The sequence below is a fragment of the Anser cygnoides genome, chromosome 7, assembly GCF_040182565.1.
Source record: "Anser cygnoides isolate HZ-2024a breed goose chromosome 7, Taihu_goose_T2T_genome, whole genome shotgun sequence".
NCBI lineage: Eukaryota > Metazoa > Chordata > Aves > Anseriformes > Anatidae > Anser > Anser cygnoides.
The window spans coordinates 23,654,845-23,674,969 of NC_089879.1; the positions used below are offsets into that span (position 1 = coordinate 23,654,845).

General features: G+C 39.2%; 1 long non-coding RNA gene across 1 annotated transcript; it reads right to left on the reverse strand.

Annotated features, from left to right (window-relative positions):
• Nucleotides 1-6,652: 6,652 nt before the first annotated feature.
• Nucleotides 6,653-13,907, reverse strand: LOC125183420 (uncharacterized). Its single transcript, XR_007165396.2, has 5 exons — nucleotides 12,921-13,907; nucleotides 12,550-12,720; nucleotides 12,089-12,160; nucleotides 8,063-8,253; nucleotides 6,653-7,184 (listed from the first exon to the last, which is right to left on the reverse strand). It is a non-coding gene; the product is annotated as an uncharacterized lncRNA (long non-coding RNA).
• Nucleotides 13,908-20,125: the final 6,218 nt, after the last annotated feature.

Consider the following 20,125-nt stretch of genomic DNA (forward strand, 5'->3'; position numbering starts at 1 on the left):
AGTAATACACAACAAATTATTTGATTAAATTAATAATCCATAAACACTATGGATTAACAATACGTATTAATTATAATACTTATTAATAATAATTAATATGGATTAATAAACACTATGGATTAATAATCCATAAACACTAATTGTACTTGACACGAGAAGCATTCTACCTTTCTCCTACTCATTGAAATTAAAAACCATTCTTTGGCTTAAAGTATTTCTCTACATTTTGATTTGATGACAGCAAATCTTTTAATCACTCTGTCATAATCTTATGACTTCACCTTCAAACCATTCCAATTCTTGAAAAAGAATTGATGTTTAGTCAAAAAAAATGATGCATTTGCTTGCACTGCCATAAGCACTCATATGCTCCATTTATCTCAAGCATAAAGATTCGTTAGCCAAAGTTTGTCTCCACGTGAATTCTGTTTAAGTACATATTTACACAGTAATTATGGCTCAGTATGATTTAAACTCTAGTGAAATACACAAAAACATCAATGGGTGGTAACACAATACAATTTTTTCATGTTTTTTTTACATGTTTCAATGGGCAGTCATGAGATTAGTTTAATTAAATTTCACACTGCTATCCTTGAAATGTTTATTTTCTGTGGATTTAGTTTTGCAGTCCCAAATTTAGAAATGTTTTAGAATAGTTACTAGTCCATGATGGGAAGCAACTATGGCAGGGGTCCACGGAATTCTTCAGCTTTTATTTCACATCATTCTATCATAACACAATTATCTTTATGGTGTGGCAATAATATATTAGTGTTATAATACCAACACCGTGGGTTATTCAGTTTAAATATTTTACTATGTTTTATGTCTATTAGTGAATTAAAACCATTCGGGAAGGCAAGCGGTGGCCTAGAGTTGAAAAATCTTGTTCCTGCAGAGATATTTACTTAAACCAAATCTAAGGAGATGACTTTCAGTATTTATGCAATAATTCATCACTATAAAATAAGAACTCCAGTCTTGATGAGGAGCACCCATGCACACCTGGTAAGTCACTGGGGCATCTTCTGTGTCCTGTGATGTAGCCAGATGCAACAGGAGATTTAGGCAGCTTGGCCTAATGAAGGGCAATCCTTCCCTGATGTGAGCTAAACTATCCTCAGTTGTATGACTGAACGCTCAGCTTGCAACTGGCAATGAACAATCAGGTGACATGAAAAATTGAAGCTTTGGAGGATCAAAAAAGGATAAAAACAGGAAAAGGGGGGAGAGTTCGGCTTATGTTCCATATACAGAGAGATGGAAAACAAAGTATTTGCTGATACTCATGGCAAGCAGCTCATAACCTGCTACATTCAGTTTGATTTTCCGTATGTCTTAATAGACATGACTATGAATAGTCATAAAAATTAAACTAGTCTTACTCTAAATACAGCAGTAATATTCAGCTCTCACCCTATTAGGCTCTGAAATTAACAGGCTGACTGTAAAGAAACACTTAGCAATTTCTCTTAATTTACCTGTCATCAATTACATTGAATTATGACTGATTCTTTTAAAATAGTTTTTTTTCTTTTTTTCTGTTTATTGCAAGACTTGCAAGGAGTATTCACAAGTAACTCAAAACATGACATTAGCTTTTCTATGCCCTGGATCTTCTCAGAATCATTTCTGTATTTTTTAAACATAGAATTCACTTTACAAATAAAGACTCATGACTATCAATGACCAAAATGTTAGTTTTCTCTTTACTGCTTTCCATTTCTCAAATGAATCTTTTTTCTTTTTTTTTTTTTTTTCCTACTGCTGACATATTTTGGAGAGATTTCTAGTTTGCTAGTGTAACAGTGACACTGAGAATTTCTTTTTGTCAAAGGAACGGGAAAGTTTAAAGCTCAGCAGCATGAGAGGTTTGGATTGTTTTTGCCAGTGCACATTACCTTTAAATTTATGCAAGTAGAATCTCATATGCCAAGTTTTAAAAATTAATCTAGAGTCTCTCACAATCCCCTACAGTTTTCACAAACTGAAAAGTATATAGGTCAAACTGTTGAAAGATGCCTCTGGATTCATTTTCCCGCTTTGGCACATGCAAAAAGCACCCGTGGATATACCAACCTTTTTTTTTCCCCCCCAAATTCCACATGCCCACCTTCCTTTCTGAGTGATAACCACCAGCAGCCACGCAGCCGCAACAGAGCCAAGGTGCTCAAACACAGGGACGCTGTAATCCACCCTCACACATCACCGCTCTGCAAAGCAGAAGTACCCTGCATCGGTCAGGAAGGGGTAATAACATGAGAGCTTCAAGCACACAGGGAGAGCCAGGGTGAAATCCTGTGCAGCGTGGACATGGCCAGTCTGCTCCGCAGATTTGTTCCCCAGCACAGCTCAGACACTAACCAGATCCCATAAGACAGCTCCTGGTCCAGGAATCAGTTGCTCATCTGTTCAAATTTGACATAATTAGTACCTGCACAGGAACTTTTTTAAGTTAAAAAAGTCTCCCATTTGAGAAATCCTTCTAAAAAAATGAATTGTTTTAGCTATGATAAAGGAATAATCCCAATAGTTCCTGTAGAAATTATTTTCATTTAAGACTGAAACTAGAATTTGACAGTGACTCAAGAAACTGTATTTTGACAGTTATGAAAATTTTGAGCTTTTTTCTCTCTATATATTCTAGGGATATTAGCATTCTCCTAAACAAAGATAAAAGTCGGCAATTTAAACACATGAATGTCTTTTATATATGGAACATTGCCGTTCTTTCTAAATTGTGTTCCAATTTCTAGATTAGAAGAATAAAAAAAATGTTTAAGTGACTCAAAACATTATGAAAGTCAAGTAGCATTGCCAGCTTAGGATGAAGATTCAGATTCAAACAATTGAGGACTGCAAAATATAAGGGAAGATGTGGGGCAGCAGTGAAAGGGTTATCTTTGGCTAAGTTATTCATGCAAAGGTGGCAATTTTCCGTACTAAGAAGCATTGTGATCGGTTGTTTATAATCTGACATAAAACCTGAATAAGAGTCATGGTTATCGTTTTCTCTCATACGTTATGGGTTTCTGATTCATTTCCTTTCACTAGTTTCTTGTAATGCTGTTTACAGTTCACATCAGAAAGCTGTGCTTTTGCTCGGTGTTGACTTGACTGGTATTTTACTCTAATTGTGCCCATTTTTCTGCCCAATTTGGATTCTGAAATTGAGTTCAGAGAGAATGGTGTTGGGTAAGGCAGGCTGGCTGTGCTGCTTGACATTCATTGCTCATGGGCTGCAATTCTCAGGCTTGCTACAAGTCTCAGGCCCTCACGAGACCTCTCTACATGATTTTGCTTCACCTATGCATTTGCTGTGATCTCTGTTGCATTAGATGATGGAGATAATTTCTTAGAGAAACCTAACGGTGAATTCATAATTTGAATAATGTAAGACTAACATGCTCTGCAGGGTAGGATTTGCATAGGTTTTTTATGCAAATATCTGTAAGCATTTAAGCCTTCAAAACACACGCACATTTTGGGTTACAGTTTTTTCACTTAATGAATATTCTCTGCTGGACTATTTAAGGATCAACTACAAGCATCTTTGTTTACAGAGTAAGCTAATTAATACAGTTAATACAGCAGGGCACAGGGGTGAAACGTGCTCCAAACATATACAAGAGTCTGCTGGTGCCACATGGTGTGACACGGATGAAAACCAAGGCAAGTTTGTTGACAAAGCAGCTAAGGTTCGTGCGCCTTTCAGATGAACCTCCAGCAGATTTCCAGTGAACTTGGGCTGATAAAATATTTCCCTTTAAGCAATGCAAAAAGCAGGCGCTTTGAGTCCCTTCAAATTCTAATTATGTGAATAAATGATTTTTAAAGTTCATGGGTAGTTAACATTCTTGGTTAACATAAAAAATATATATATTAGAAAGAGCAGATTGGACCAAAACAACAACCCAAAACCCCAAGCCCTTTCATGTTTCATTTTCATGCATTTGAATAACAGCAATAAAAATTAGGAAAGAAAAGATCTGATCAACACAGGGACTTCGACGCCCTGCATAGGACTAATGGCATGGTTCAAACGCCCTCTGAAGGAAGCGGAGCAAAGACTTCAACACTGCTCTGCTGCTTCCCAGCCAAGTGCCCCGACTCCTGGCTACAGCTTACACTGGAGAAGGACTCTCGACGTGTCTCATCCAAGTTGCTCTAAGATTAATCTAGGATTAATAGGTGTAGTAATGACTGCTCTGTATGACAGTCAGCAAACCACATTAGGAGAGTGATATCTTGATTACAGCCTCTGTTCCAGTGACTAATCCTTTACAGAAAATTAGAGCAATTGCTAAACAAGGAAACAAAGTAATGATACTAGGGGAATTCACACTGAGTATTTATAGCCCAGTCTGATATACCTGCCAGAATTAGAAAAAACTGTATTGATCACTGGTTCATTCAGGGCCTCGCTCCATATACCAAACAAAAAAACAAGGTTAGGCCCCACAGACTCACTAATGGTGATTTTCTAAAAGCTCTCTGCTGCAGCGTAGGTTATTGTAGCGTGGGGGTAACACATACCTGACACACACTTAGTGAATTAGTTGGTATCTGCTAAGACTGGAGAGTAATCTATGGAGAATATGGGGATGAAGTGCAGATAAATGCTCTGCTCTGGGGAAAATGACTGTGTGAGCACCCTTCACTGGCAGCACCACTACTTGACAGGCCAGCAACACCCCTTGCAATTTCAATCTAAACAATCTCATTAGCTTCTCTGACAGAAATCATCAGAGGTAACATTTGTCTTGGCCTCACAACACAACGAAGGTGGAAGAAGACCTCCAGAGCGGTCTGAGGAGCGTCCTCTTTAGGCAGGCACAGGCAAGGACCCCGTGGGAGTAATGCTGGCTGTGAAAGCTCCCTTAGTATGCAAGAGAGGAGAAATATTTCCATAATGCTGCAGGGCATACCAGTGTCTGTGGTTAAGTGAAATTCACTTTGAAGAATATGGATTGTAGGCAGGCATCCAAAGCCACATATAGAAGCATTTGATATAAGACTGGGCTGCGAGATCCAGTATGTTTAGACTAAGAAAGCTCAACATTGCTTTAGAGGAGTGTGTAGAAAAAACAAGACAAATTAGTGCTGTTACTGAAAACTCGGTAAAAAAACTCGGTAAAAAACTCATATTTATTTACTTTTAAAACACGATGGCATCTAAGAGACAACTCCATTATCATTTGCTGAGGATGCGGAGGTGTTTTTTCCCATGTGAACAAAGCTTTACCTGCCTCTGTCCTTATCTATTTATTATAAAGGGCTTTCATCTGCAGTGTGGGCAACACAAGGAATTGCTCGCTTGCAGCTTGCGGTATCTGCTATCACTGAAACCTCTCAGGAGAGTCTTTTATAAACCTGGAAAGTGAGCCAAGGGAGCGCATAATAAATATAGAATAGCAATGCCCTCATAAATGAATGAATGAATGAATAAGCGAATGACTTGTTCTGGTAAATACAAAATATTTGAATATTGAATGCTTACCCTGAAAGCACTTCCAACAAAAATGTTTTCTTTTACTGCTACAGTTCGTAGTTAACTCAAAGAAATCCAACAGAGGCTAGCATTGTTGGAAAGTGGAACCACTTTTTACAGATCCTCACAGATGTCTAAATATGTTGCCTTATGGCACTGCAAAATGAAGATTTTTTATTTTTTTTTGGACTGATAGCTTTTCAAGTTTTTGACTGGGCATATCTTAATTAATCCCAGAACAATTTCTGAGATAGGGATGCAGCACTTACAATCCTGCCCACCTAATGCCTCTGGTTTCACGGCACTAAAATGATGGATGTTTGGCCTGATGACTTCTAATTGCACAGGGAAGCACCTGGTGTACACCCATAGTATCCAATTTATCGAATTCTATTTATGTAGAAAGAATCAGTATGGATTCAGACTTGAATATTTTATTGTCCTGTCACTAGTAAAAACAAACAACGAAAAAAAACCTAAGCAACATGCATGCCTTTGAACTTGAAGCCTTGTATATCGAATACTACCTGTGATGCCCACCCAGTGGGCAGTGGTAGTCTTGTTTTTTCTCCGCACTCCTCTAAAGCAATGTTGAGCTTGCTTAGTCTAAAAGAGTGCTGGATCTTGCAGCCCAGTCTTAAATCAGATGTTTCCATATGTGGCTTTGGATGCTTCCCTACTCAGCAGTGGTCCAGAGACAGGAGAGCACACACAGATACACCCCAAGCAAACAAGAGTTACATATCCCACATGAGCATCTTTAACCCTGACTTTTCAAAACAGAAGAATATTTTGTATCCTTTACTTAATTGCCAGCATTAGAATGCTTTAGGTGAAACACAGATGCTTGAAGCCATCCAAAATCCACATAGTGCTGCTGCAGCCAGGACACCTGAACCAGCTTGAGTGCCTCTGAGGCTCCGGAGGGTAAGAAGCCCTAAAGGCTAGCAGCACCTAAGGCTAATTTTATTGGCATTAGACCCTGAAAGCAGTTAGCTTTCCCAGGGAAATAATATGAGTTTTCTTAGGTTTAATATTTAGAATGTGATTTAAGTGTTAATAATTAATGTTATCCTACATTTATTTTCTATCAGTGAAAGCAGTCTATTCCATTTCCAGTGGAAAGAAAACTGTGGGCACTCTAGTGTTTTATTAACACATTACAGTAGCAGTGTGAGCCTGTACAAATGTTAATTTGTTATAATTTTATTTCAGAATAATATTTACAGTATTTCAGAGCGGATGTATGTGATCAGCATTTTGTACCCGCTTGGCAAGTGTATCTGAACATCTGCTTTGATGGTTTCTGTTCACAACGAACCGATTCCTCCGGTGCTGCAGCACTCTGCTAGTATCAGGGACCTGTCCTGTGTGCTGCTCACAGCCACTTCCACAGTGTATGCTCTTTCTGACAGATACATCATCACTGTTCAGCATATGAGAAAGCCTTTGGGCAAACAGAGTGCCAAGGTCTTTAATTAATGATGGTCAATGCTTTTTATAAAAGCGCTTGTAGAGGTATCACAGCAATAACCAAGAAAAGTAGTACATTGTGGGAAAGGAGGTGAAAGAAGAGAAACTATTAAAGCTGCGAAGAGTCAAGGGCAAATGGCTATACTACACCACACATTGGTTTCCCTCTGCTTCCTCCCTTTTCTTCCAATGGAGCTGAAAACAGTATGCATATTCCCTGGAAGAACAGAAAAGTTGACATAGGGCATGAAATAAAATTAAATTAAAATTAAAAAAAATCAAAACACATAAATAGAGTTTCCAGGAAAAAAACAATAATAATAAACAACAGCAACAAACACGCACACAAAAAACAACTGCTTTAAAACAGCAGTTTTAATATAGCACAAAAGAAACTGGAAAAAAAAACACATTTCAAAGAGCATAAAAGAAAAAAAGAACAACTCATCTAGCACTATCATAAAAAGTGAAACAAAAACGTTCACTCTAAAAGCAAAATTTATATTTTCACAAAAGAGAGATGAAAGGAAACAATCGCATGGATTTTAGAATAACCGTGCATATATAATGCACCTGAAAATGAGTGCCTCTGTGCAGCTCAAAGGGATGTAACATAGGAGATGCCTGAAAAGCCACTTGGCCTATTTCCCTGCTTTGAGACCGGACCAAATGTCATCAAAATAATTCCCGGGGAACGTTTGCCTAACCTGCTCTTAAAAACTTTCATGAAGATGCTTTTCTCAGCAAAGTAGTAATGAAGATCTCCCCACCTCCTTTGCAAGCCTACTCCCTGCCACTTTTGTCTTTGCCTCTCAAAGTTTTTCCTCACGCCAAGCTTGTAGCTCTTTTTCTGCATTTGACCCCTGATTACTAGTCCAACTGCTGTGGGCACTGAGCACAGATTATTTCATGGCAAGTAAGCTTTTGCAGCCTTTATGGCTTATAATAGCTTCTGCTTGCCCCCTCCTGACAAAAGAGGTCAGCCTTCCAAACTTTTTCCATGCACCCCAAATCCCCTGGTATGCAGTGCCCCAAACTCAGTGCTGCACTCCTGCCGATGTCTCACAACCACCGCGAGCAGCAAGAAAAGATTACGTTGCCTGTCTTGCAGACGAAGCTGTCCTGTCTCAGCATTTTGTCGGGATGTTTGGCTCCTTGGCAAAAGGCTGGCATTGCTCGGCTCTGGATTCATTACACCCTCCACGTTCTTTCCTGAATCCACCTGAATTTGAGTAGGTGATTACTCCAGTCCAAGTGCTTACAGTTCTCACTGAATTCTGTTCTCACTGAAAGAAATCGCATTGCTGTGATGCAGTTTGCTTTTGGCAAAACTATGCTGCCTCCTATAGACCATCTATCAGAGGTTAGTGGCCTCAGAGGTGCTCACAAGCAGTTTATTCATGCCAGCATTTTTTCAGGAATTGAAGTTAAGATAACCAGCCTGAATTTTCTCTTGCTCATCCATTCCCCCCTTTTATGGTGGTCATGACACCACCAATAATTTTCTTGAGTGGATCCCACTCATTGTGCTTAAGACCTCAAATTTCTGAAGATCTCAAAGAAACTCACTAATGAACAGCTTTAGTTGCTGTCTTTATCTAAGAAATGCCCTCTGGTAAAATCCATCAGGCCCAATTCACTTGGGAGCGTTCAGCTCAGCAACACTTTTCTTTCCTGGTAGCTCAGCTCTGACAGTCAGCCATTGGCCCTTTTGCAGCGGAGCCCATAGGTGTTTTTCTTTTTGAAGCAAAGACCTACATGCAGAGAGAAAATCAGTGCTGCCTTCCTTCCATGCCCTGCTCTGAACAGACTTTGGAGCAGGCTTCACACTACAGAGCCCCCAAATACAACAGCCTAGCAGAAGGCAAGGACATCAGCGTACTCTTTAGAAAAACCTTTAGTTTAATAGAACAGTAGGCTACATGTGCTCCAGACAAGCAATTACTGAATAATTTTTAAACTTGGAAGCAAATAAACTTCTGAATTTGCCTTCAAAATATTTGAGTTTACCCAAACACATTCAGCTGTCAGAAATTTGTACGCAAGAAAACCTGTCCAAGAGGTGCTCTAAGAAAATAATAACATTTGAATATTTGCTTAACAGAAAACTCTTATGCTGTCTGGAAAACTTCACCTTTACCAGTGGCAAGAAAATACCAGAATATATGCAAACTTTCCAAGTTGCTCTGACTCTGAAATAGCCTGGGAAATTTACTCAGAGGAGGATTTATACAAACGTGAAAATTGAGTATGAGGAATGGAAGGATTTCCTTACACCAGCACACTGCTGAGACCATAAAATGAAGATTTTGGAAAAGAATTGCAGGAAGCAGCAGCAGGCACCCTGCTCGGGCTGCAGGTAACTGCCGACATGCATTCCTGACTCTGAATTACACAGGTGAGGCAATGCTTGACAGCATGAATCAGAGCAAAATCCTAACCAGCTTCCCCAAGCTTGGACGAGAGAGACGATAGAGTTGCTGGGAACCCAGCTCGCAGGCAGCGTGTGAAGTCAGTGAAGTAAGGGAATTCGTTAGCTGGCAGGTGGGAAATGAAGGGCCCACCCCCAGGTCCTGCAAACCTTTCTCATGCTGCATCGTGGATCCACTGCCAGCAAAGCATCAGACACGAACCTGGTTCTGGCTAACTGATTATCCTTGTGCTAGAAGTGACGTGCAGGCTGATTGCTGGTTTATCTCCTGTCATTTGTATTTCATAGCATGAGCCTTTAAACAAATCACTTGCCTCACGCATGCAGGAGGACAGAGGGAATACCAAAACGAGGTGTGGGAGAGCAGTTTTACTCTATTATAACACAGATCATGTACCTCTTTGAGACTGCTTTATATGCAACAGCATCACACGCCATAAAACAAATCAGTAATTCCCATCTCTAATGCATCTCTAATCCAACATTTACCTCAATAAAGGATAATACTGCAACCTACACAACTGTGAAGCCAACGTGCCATAAATCACTACTAGATCTTTCATTTTCAAAGAGAAAAAACATTTTTTTTTCTTTGAATTAACTTTAGAGAAGCACAGACTTAATGGGTGAAACATATTTATCTGTTAACTTAAAATACTTTCAAGTATGCCAGGGATGCCTGAATACCTACAGTAAGGTAAAATTTGACATCATATGCTGTAAAAGAGCCACCTAATACTGACAGAAGGTTTAAAACACTTCTGTCTGAATAAAAGGTGAGAAGATTGTTTGAATTATCTGAAGTCAGACATAACACTCAACCTTGTTAAAAGTTACACGTTTTGAAGTTCTCTGTGTGTTGAAGAACACACTTTTCTACACAGTCTCTTGCTCAGCTGAAATACCAGGAAGAAACTTAAAAGAATTACCAGAGGTGAGCCAGGTTCTCTGCTCTGGGAATTATGTCATGTCATTTCTACCGCTGCTTTTATGTTTCAGGACAGATGCCAGTGAGATGTGTGTTGGAATCTCTGCCTTTGGGTGATGGACTGTCAAACAGGGACACTTGCACTTCTGTATTGCTGGGGTTAAGAGGAAAAAGCTTTCCCAAATAATAGCAGTAGCCTTCTATTGAACACAATTTACCTGCAAAATCCACAAGGCATATCCATGCAGTCTAATGTGAAAATTCAGTATATAAATAGCTATAAAATGCCACTTGCTTCCTGCTTGTCAAACCAATACAAACTTGTAGACTGGAGAGAAAAAATAAAGTCATGGCCAGGTTCATCTCTGGTAGAAGTTTCCTGAAACCTATCGTGGCACTTGATGGAGCAGCCTGGCTGCTTTTTAGCTCTGCTCAGAGCCTACACCACCAAACCTGAGACGTATAGAGACAATACAGGAGGGAAACGCCAGGACAAACAAAATATCCATTCTCTGCTTTGGAAAGAAAGCCACTGTCACGAGGAATGCAGGTATAAGGGTGACTTTCCTTCTACAGTAACAATTTACAGAGCATGACACTGAGAGGAATAACAAAGAACCGTTTCTGCTTTATACAGCTCCAATTCAATGCAGCTTGGAGCATGATAATAGACTTCATTCTTGTGACAATTACAAAGCATTAAACCTGTATATCAGAGTCAGGCCAGTTTCAGCACTAAAACATTGCCTTGGGCAACTTGCAAGGTGAGGGAAGAGCTGATCCACCACTGTCCTTTATAGGTAGTGAAATGAAACAATAAATGGGGGCAGGAGAAAAAGAAGAAACTTTCACATTGTGCTGTTGAAGGACTCTGCACATCAAAAGTGCCACGAAGAATTGTTCTGTGCTCCCAGATGAGTTCTCCCCAAAGATACAGGTAAGAATTAGCTGTACAACGGTGGGGAGGGGAATTCAGAGAGAAATACACTCTCTGAAGCATTAGTAAATATGCCACCCTAGATATTTCACATTTCTACAATAATGTCATTATGACATTAAAAAGAAATGCATCGGAATACCTTACAAAAGTCCTGTTTGCAGAGGACCAAAGACTCAATGCAAAGAATGATCCAGAGAGGACTCATAGTAGGAAATAAATGCCAAGTAAGTACAAATATCTTGTGTTTTGGTGATGGATTCTTGGGTAAAATTCCATGTTGGTGACTCAGCCTACTCTTTGTAGAGGAAAATATTTGTTTAGAGGACATAGGACAGACAAAACCAGAATCATCCTCTTGGCTCAGCAGGTTCTGCACGTTGGCACAGGCACCCTGCACTGCCTCAGACAGAGCATCCCAGCTCTCAAGGCCCTTTGGCCCTTGCCTTTGCATGGTAAGAGTTACTGCTTGGAAATTTTTCTGTGCAACAATCCTTGGTGTTTGCATAGCAAATGTCTCCTTCCTCCCTCTGATACGACCTGGTAGCAACAATCCATGCCTCCACTTTTTGCCATTTTATTCTCTTTTTTCATATTTCCTCCTTTGACACAGTCATCACTATGCAGTAGTAATATCAACAAAATGAGCCCAACTTAGTGGCATCCACAAAATCAACAGACATTTAACAGAACTATTTAACATGTATCATGGTGCATGGAACTAATTGGTAATATAAGATAATCACATATATCTTGTGTGATAAACAGTTTCTGATCTCCTACCCAATTCTGTTGTCATGTTTTGACAGAATACAATAAACATACCTGCTGCTTATTTCCTTGCTGGCGTATCCATCACAAGCAACAATTTCACCACACATATTCAAGTTACCTGACCTGAAATGCAATATTTTTGTATGCTGCCATGATCACAACACCTGAGAACCTCAGGAAAATTAATGAACAGTCTCTGAAGCACACCCTTTATCTTACAGACATAGAGCTCAGTTAAAGAGAGCTTAAGGGCTTATTTAATTTCACTGAACACTGCCATGTAAGAGCTAGGCATCTACTCCAAGCTAATCATCAAAGCTCCCTCAAAAGATAATGAAGGGAATACACTTCCAAAGGTCACTTAATTACATTCCAAAATGCCTAAGAGAAGTAGGATGAACTACCCACTGGAAGTCAATTGGTCTCTCCCTTTTAAGATTACCAAGGCAGTCTAAGTGCTAAGGCTGCACGCCTTACTTCTGCATACTGAAAGCTAGACTACAATCCCCTACCTGTGTGAGGACATCTGAGCAGTTGTTTCCACACCTGCAGCACAAGATCATTCCTCCTGCCTCCCGAGAAGCCTTCAGTTAGTTGTATGTGGGGTTCCTCAAAGGAAGAGGGCCTCTGCTGATCACAGTCCAGGCTATAAAGTTGCTTATTAAAGCACTTACGATGAAAAACTGTACGCAAGAAAGAAAATTATAGGGTGTAGCATGACTTACAATTTTAAATAATTCTAAATAATTTAAAATAATTTTAAATAATTCCAATTTTTCTACTGGATAAATGGAGGACTTGGCTACTTGGCAAACATGGAGATGTCAGCCTGACTACTACCCAGATATTTTGTGTTATATCAGCAGCGTGCCTGCATGCTTACCGTTGACATTATCTATGTGTGACAGCTTCAGCAAGGAGATAATAGGCACCACGGACATCTGTTCATCAGCCCCACTGAACAGTAGGAAGCCTGAGGAATCGTGATGTAATTCAGGAATAACCTGAGAGCACAACACAGATCCATTCTGGATTTCCAAACTCTATTCAGGCCTGCAAGATTCAGCACAAGGTCCATTAGAAAAGAATGGAAAGTACAGAAGAACTCATGCACAGGTGTACAGGCACAAGTTGGAGCTTTTTCTGACACCTTCCACTTTAGCAGTACAGCATCATCCTTGGCTGAAGTCTGTCCATGAGTGGCCCATTAAAAAGTTGAATGGAGCTATTCTCTTCCTATTAAATCAGATTACTCCCTGCCCCTCTCCTTTGACTATTTTTGTTCCCGATCCTGTTTTCAGTGTTTGAACACCCCAAATTTGGATTATAAATTTTATTTCACTCATACTCTTTCTCTAGTAACCTTCTGCCCTCATTAATATCACATAACAATGAACAACGACATGCCTCAACCTTTGGAAAGAGAATTGAAAGCATTCTGTACGACTCATAAAATTTACCTTGCTTGTGCACCTAAAAGCCTGAAAAACCTGAACTTAGATATTCCTCTGCATGAAAGGAAGACTTCTGTTAAATGTTTTTTCCAGCAACTGTAAGCTTAGTTATACATATCATCTAACCAGACTAAGGGGAAGGGAGAAGATGTTTGAGGAGCAAGGCACCTGTCCATTTGTGTACATCCAAAAGGAAAGTGGGGGATCTGAATCATCTGCTAGCTGCAAACATTCTGAATAAAAAAGAATATATCCCGCTGCCGTATTTACCTGCCACACCTTTCTATTGCCTTTTTCTGAATGAGGAAGCAGCAGTAAGGATAAATTTGGCATGATTTCCAGACAAGTTTTCAGAGGCTCTGATCTATTTTTGCAGCATACTTGAAAACTTTGTCTGAATTCCAAAGGAAACCCAATCTCCTGATCTTCAAAGTGCCTTCCCTAAAGATTTTGGCTTCATCACTACAACATAACTCAGGAGCTGTGGGGAAGGGAGGAAGAAGGACCAGAGACCTGTTCATACTTCACAGGGCTGTGGAGTTCAGTGGTACCTAACACAAGGGGGTTGAACACATGCATTAAGTAACTGGAGAGAGCTACCCAAAATTCATGCTGCAGTTCCCGATTACTGCACCTCTCATACAAGTGCAGAGCCAAAAAGAAAGGTCTCTTAAAAATGGGTGAAGAGGGTGCTGGTAAATCAAAAGGGAGATTGTGTTCATACTTGCTGTGGTATGGAGTCATGTAAAGCATGACTCAAGTCACCGAATCTTGTTTTGTAGAAGTCAGAAATCCATGGGTTGGTAATTAAATAACGTTATTAACAATTAACAACTTCTGTAAAAGAACTATTTTTTAAAAAAACTTTCTCTCCTCCCTTAGTGTGAATAAGAATTAGCATGCTGCTTATGAAGAAAATCTAACCTGAAACAGCTTTTCTTAGAGCTTATGCAATGTCCTGACATTAATTGATTTAAATACACATTCACAAGCTCCTGGACTGATTCCTTATGTCTCCATCTACACTGCACAACTACAGACATCTGCACACACTCTGGCATTTGCTTAAATCCCAATGGCAAAAAGCATGCTCCACAATGAGACAACTGCAATGCCAGCACTGCTCTTTTATCCCACATACTCTTAAACACGACGTAAAGTGAAAAAAAATCAGAATCTGCAACACTTCAAAAGCTCAGGTCTATGCTTTTGCCTGAACCCTGGGAGACACTGGATCCCAGAGACACACACCCTCCACAGAGATGGCTCTGTCACTATGCCCAGTATTAAAAAGGAAATTTTGAACTTACCACCCGGTTTCAGCTATTCTAGCAGGGCACCAGGACAGAAACAATATCTGAAGTATCCAGACCAAAGGTATGTAGAGCTTTAAAAAGCAAGGACACATTAACCTGCATCCTCAAGTGGTTAGGAAAGGAAGGTGTCCGGTGGCTGGGACAGAAGGCACTTTTACATTACTTACAATAGATTTCCCCAGGAGGTCTGAGACATACCTGTATTAAATAAACCACATTCAGGAGGCAAACAATTAACTCTTCATAGCTGGCTGTCACACGACTGCAGCCATAACTAGATGGAGATCCATTTAGTAAATGTGAGATGTGATAGAAAGGATATAAACTTTGATAATACAAGTTTCAAGGGTGACACTGGCATACTGGTAGGTTCACAGTCCTAGAGGTGTATCAACAGTATTCGCCAAAACAGAATCCTACACATACAGTTGTTGTTTGTTTTTTTTCTCTCTTTTATAGTGATGTAGGAAGCAGCAAAGTCAAACTCCTTACAATACTTAATGCACCTCAGTACAGAAAGCTGTCCAGAAAGACGATAAAGTGATAAACAAGGAGCAAAACTTTCTGCAGAAAGATTGTGCACCAAACTGAAGGAGGATGGGTTTACTGGCAACTGTTACACCTAGCACTGAATTCAACTGCCAGCTCCAGAGACCTATACATTTCTGAAGCTGGGAAAGGATCACTCTGTACTCGTCCCATCTCTTACATTATTTAAGGCTCTTCAGAGGAGACAGATTCAATTAAAGCCAATACACCCAACCCTACAGAACTTGGAAGAAATGAAAACTTCACTCTCTACTCATTTGTTCCCTTTAATTTATATTGCATTTACTTTATAATTGTGAAAAGACAAAAAATAAAAATAAAATCACAAGGGTGGGTGATATTATTTCAATCCCTTTGTAAGTCTAATTCATTTTCAGATCAGTGCTCCACGCACATACACTGGAAAGGCACACTGGTACATCAGCAAATTTTCCAGTAGTATTTTTTTCTGATATATAATTATAGTTAAAATAAATCAAAATACATTGCAAGGCCCCTAAGTAATATAAAACCCTAGTCCTGTGCAGCAGCCACAGCTTTTCAAAGCATTTTTAAGCTTTTTGCACAAACTGATTCTTACCCTTTTCCAGTGTTGGCACAGAGCACGAAGGAAGCAGATACTCTTTTGCGTCTAATCTGAAGAGCAATTTGTATGTAGGCTTTTTTGTTTGTTTCCCCCACAGATAGCATCTATGAAATCTATATAGGTTGGGGGGGTTATTTTTTATATTTTGGCCTTAAACAGCCAAGATAAGCTGTATTCTTTCACAGCTGGTATCCGAGTTCCAGCAGATCTCTATCTGCATGCAGTGTGACTATTTTCAAGCCAACAATGAATCACCAGCAGGAGGATGAGGCAGAGCGCTGGAGTACACATTCTAGGTAGTTGAACTATAGAACAATCTCTATACAGTAATTTGGTTATTTCTGGAAGAAATGAACCATATGAGCAGCAGGTGTGTATGCTAATAGAATGACTTTGTGTTTTAATTAAGCAGTATTTCCCTACAGAGTAATTACATATGTTGTTTACTCAACTTTTTTTTCCTAAATAGAAAAAAATTTAAAAAAAAAACAACACGCAATCTCTTTCTTTCCCAGGCTACAAATGAAAGATCTTAAGAACCTTTAAAAAAAGTACAGAACAAACTTGGTAGACCCCATACATACATGAAAAACACTTGCTAGGTACAATTTCAAAAAGGAATTTATATAACAGATGGTGTTATCTGAACTCCCATCAAAAACTGTTTCAGCTCAGATAATACCACTGATTCTACTGAGTGAGAAATTTTACATTGATTGCCATGACTGTAAGAACACCAATCTACCCCAGTAGATATTGTGAAGTACCATTTGAAATAGAGACTACAGAGTCTAAGGAAGAGAAGATAGATTTAATGAGGCATCCACTTCCTAAGCTTCAGCAACAAATGGAGCATTTTCCTCGAAGAGTTTTCATCTCCAGAACCTCCAACTACCACGTATCACTCCAAAGTTGGTCTAATGGCAGACGTTATCTCCTGCTGCACAACTGGCCTCACTTCTGGCCTGCGGCTACCACAGCTATTGCTATTATTCAGTGATTCAGCAATTATTCCCTATGATTCAGTGAACGAGAAAAAAAAAAAGCAAACAAACAGAAAAACACACAAAACGAAGCCTTCCTCTATACCTGTTTCTGCTGTGAAAAAGCACTACTATGTAGGCAATATTAAATTAACATTACAGAACTGAAAATAACAATGCAGCCAGAAGTTACCTGCTATTTCTTTAAGTATGTTCATGGAATTTACCACTGGGCTTTGCCTGTTCATACTAGGTGATGAGGGAAAATAGCATGGGATGCAAGGCAATTCACAGGGTGCAGAAACGCTCAGACCTGGAGGTGATCTAGCCAAACCTAACAATGGCATCTAGAAACACAGACACAGGAACAAATAGCCAAATTCAGAAACACTGTGTGCGGATGCAGCCCCATTGACACCTCTTATCCAAACTGTGTTCAGACCACTTCCGAGCTTCCTACAAACAACACATATTGCTCTGTCTCCATCAGAGCTGCTGTGAAGTCCGCCCATCGGAAAAGAAACCTGCTGCATGCTTAAAGAGAATAATGCACAATGAGCAATATTTAATAGAAGGGATTTCGTAGGGCTTTTTTTCATTCCTTCTTTGTATAGAATTACATGATTTAGATACCTTTGCATTTGTCTTAAATATAATTTCACTAGAGACACTGCTCTGGGTGTCCCTGCTGGAGCAGGGAGACAGGATCAGAAGACCTCCAGAGGTCCCTGACAACCTCAACCATTCTATGATTTCCCAGAAAATAAAGATGGGAGATCATCCTATATTCCGGGAGAGATGTGTCAACTACATGTCATACAGCTATTAAACTGAAAAATGGAAGTCAAAAGAAAATCAGAGGGTGTTTCTAAGAGCTAAAAGCCTCATTTTACCATGCCTCTCTTGTGCAAGCATATCTTTCTTGTAATATTTCAATAAGAATTTTATTTTTTCCGTATTTTTTTTCTGTTCATTGTCCATTTGAGATTTGTGATTTTCTGTCAATGTAGCACTTCTCTGCATCCTGGAACAGCTATTTCAGCAACTTTCTTGAAATGAGGAGTACGTATAAATCAAGGTTTGTAAACAGCTAGCAAATCCAGCTTACAGTCACGATGATGCTCTCTGTAAATTTAAGACTAAATAAATATATACATGATATATTCAAAGCACTTGGTTTGTCTTGAAAAAGACAGAGATTGGGAAAGCAAACCAGGAAGGTTTTTTGTTTCTGTTTTTGTTCTAGTTCTTGTGTGTGTTTTGTTTTGTGTTTTTTCCCAAAATGAAAGATTTTATTTTAGAAGCACACTTTCAAATGCCATCAAGCTTGAATCTAACTTACCCAATGACTTTCCAATTTCCTCAAACTAGCAGAATAGCCAATAAAAAACTTATCTCAAGAGAGAATAGTTATTATATTGGCAGGAATTGGCAATTGGGTAATTTTGCTATAATTAATCAGAGCCAGGATGGAGTCTTCCCATATCTACTCAAATATCAACACACTTCCAGTGTGTTTTTTCTTTACAGCTTTATAACATGTATTTACTATTGCTTGTGGTTAACTTGCTCTGTGTATTTTGATCTTAACCCTGAACACACAAATGCTGGTTATTTTAATACCAAACCTATTGAAATCACAATGATCTTCACAGGAGGATTTCAGTACAAGGAGTCCATAAATGAACAGCAGGGAGGAAAAATGGCCAATTTTGATAATCACATTTTTTAGAAAGGCCCTAAGAATCACAATATACTACTCAAAATGTTAGCTAAACAGAAGATACACTACCCAGAGACAGTAACCACTACCAAATATCTGTAGTCCAACTGTGGAAGAGATGGAAAATGAGCTGATCAGAAATATACTACTTTTAGGTTTATCACATTTTACCAGTAAACCTCAAGCAAAATTGCTAACATTATCTCATGTCTCTCATTTTTCCTCTTCATTTGCTACTTAACATTTATGCATTTTTATAGCTAATTCTATCACTGCTCCTCAAAATCTCAGATTTGGACTCAACAACAACTATTCATTTGGAACTTTATAAGTTAAGTGATCCTCACATTCTGACTCCATGGTCGACACTGGGAATAATTAGCTAGTGCCAAAAAAGATGCAGAATATTAATCAAGAAGCCAGGCACAGTTTACTACCTCTGACAACACAGAATTCCTCATGAGACACCCTCAACGAATAATGAATTGTACCTAGCTTCAGTTACGGCTTTGCCTGGGTATCCTTTCTGCCACCAATTTCTGTGTTTCCAGAGACTAAAAAAAGATGCAAGATCACTCAGCAGAGATGCCAGAAATACTGCACTACTAAGGAATTTCTTCATCTCTCAGTGGAACTTCTCCATTTTATAAAGAAACTAGTTTTTGCTGTAGGATACACATCAGTATTTTTCAAATCTCATCTTTAAAAAGAAAATAGGAATTTAGTCTTTTCAGTTAAGGTGTCTGCGTCACAAAAACCATCTACAGCACTTGAAAACCCCATCACAGAGGGAGCTGGATGGAGCAGGGAATAATACTATAATTTTACGGTACCTAATTAACACACAGATATTGTTCTCGGTGTTCTGAGGTTATCACTTCTGTGGTGGAGGCACAGACAATAGAAGAAATGTAAAACAAAACAGACTTCAAATGGTATAATTAATAAACTAGTCTTTTGTTTTGGATTTCTTCCCTTTACTAAGGGAAAACAATACACAACAAAAGAAATGCATATGATTGTCTCACACAGTATTAAACAATTGCTTCCTTTGGCTCTCTGCTTATTGCAAAAAGCATAGCAGTCTGGTCTCATCCATTCAGGTGAATTAAGACACTGATCCTGAGTAAGTGAAAGGGAGATACGGAAATTCAAGCATTATGGATAGAAGAAACAAGTGACAAGTCTCAAATTCCTCAAAGGCAGATGCTACACTGCAGTCATCATCTCCAACAGCCTACCTGCTCCTGTCCTCCTCCTGGCTGTGTGGAGGAGCAGGACCAGCTGCTTTACTACATCTGTAGCGTGAAGATGTGGCTCCACACCACCTGAATGTAACAGGAAAATCAGCCATCCTGATCAATTGGAATTGCCATATAAGCCTGGTGCAGCCCATATTGTGCATGTCAATCTGTGAAAAATAATAATTAAAAAAAAATAACTTGGAAGCCCTAAAAGGTGGTTGGTTGACCATAAC